Source organism: Oryctolagus cuniculus, chromosome 5 (genome assembly GCF_051225735.1).
Source record: "Oryctolagus cuniculus isolate XC-2025 breed Fujian yellow rabbit chromosome 5, ASM5122573v1, whole genome shotgun sequence".
Classification (NCBI taxonomy): Eukaryota; Metazoa; Chordata; class Mammalia; order Lagomorpha; family Leporidae; genus Oryctolagus; species Oryctolagus cuniculus.
In genome coordinates this window covers 36,276,419-36,277,925 of record NC_142871.1, presented here as the reverse complement: position 1 = coordinate 36,277,925, position 1,507 = coordinate 36,276,419, and positions in this window count along the sequence as shown.

Here is a 1,507-nt window from a genome sequence, read left to right as displayed (position 1 = left end):
GCTGGTACACTGTCTTGAAAAGCTGCCACTCTTTAGCCCCTGGATGACTGTACCCTAAAGAATAAGGCATGTCCAGAAGTCTGAGTTATATGCTGCTTTGTTGGTCATGAAAAATTCTTCGCAGGAAGGTCAAATTCAAATTTGCATTTTGGAGGCCGATGTTGTGGATTAAGCTGCCGCTTGTGACTCTGGCATCCTATATCAGAGCACCAGTTAGCATCCCAAATGTTCCACTTCTGATCCAGCTCCTTTCTAATGCACAAGGGAAGGCAGCAAAAGATGGGCCAAGTGCTTGGGCCCCTGCACTCACATGGGAGACCCAGACATGATTCCAGGCTCATGGCTTGGACTTGGCTCAGACACTGCAGCTATCTGAGAAATGAACCAGCGGACAGAAGATCTCTCTCTCTCTCTGCCTCTACCTTTCTTTCTTTCTTTCTTTCTTTCTTTCTTTCTTTCTTTCTTTCTTTCTTTCTTTCTTTCTTCCTTCCTTCCTTCCTTCCTTCCTTCCTTCCTTCCTTCCTTCCTTCCTTCCTCTTTCTTTCTTTCTTTCTTTCTTTCTTTCTTTCTTTCTTTCTTTCTTTCTTTCTTTCTTTCTCTTTCTCCTTCCTCCTCCTCCTCCTCTTCTTCTTCTTCTTCTCCCTGTCTCTCTCTGTCTCTCTGTGTCTCTCTCTGTCTCTCTCTCTTTCATTCTTTCTTTCCTTCCGTCTGTCTGTCTTTTCTGTTAATCTACCTTTCAGGTAAGTAAATTAATATTTTTGAAAAAGCAGATTCGGGGATGGAGCTGTGGTGTAGCTGGTAAAGCCACCGCCTGCAGTGCCAGCATCCCATATGGCTCTGGTTCAAGTCCCAGCTGCTCCACTTGTGATCCAGCTCCCTGCTAATGTGCCTGGGAAAGTCGCAGAAGATGGCCCAAGTCCTTGGGCCCCTGTACCCACATAGGAGACCCAGAAGAAGCTCTTGGCTCCTGGCTCCGAATATGGGCCCATCTCCTGCCTTTGTGGCCATTTCAGGAATGAACCAGCAGATGGAAGACCTCTTTCTCTCTCTCTCTGTCTCTCTCTGCCTCTCTTTAACTCTTTCAAATAAATGAACAAATCTAAGAAAAGAAAAGAAAATAAATGAAAAGAATTGAAAAGAAAAAGAGGGGCTGGTGCTGTGGCGCAGCAGGTTAATGCCCTGGCCTGAAGCACCGGCATCCCATATGGGTGCCGGTTCAACACCTGGCTGCTCCACTTCTGATCCAGTTCTCTGCTATGGCCTGGGATAGCACTAGACAATGGCCCAAGTCCTTGGGCCCCTGCATCCACATGGGGTACCTGGAAGAAGCTTCTGGCTCCTGGCTTCGGATGGACGCACTTCCGGCCATTGCGGCCATCTGGGGAGTGAATGTAAGACCTCTCTCTCTCTCACTCTCTCTGCCTCTCCTCTCTCTGTGTAATTCTGTCTCTCAAGTAAAAAAATAAATAAATCTTTAAAAAAAAAAGAAAAAGCAGATTCACATTCT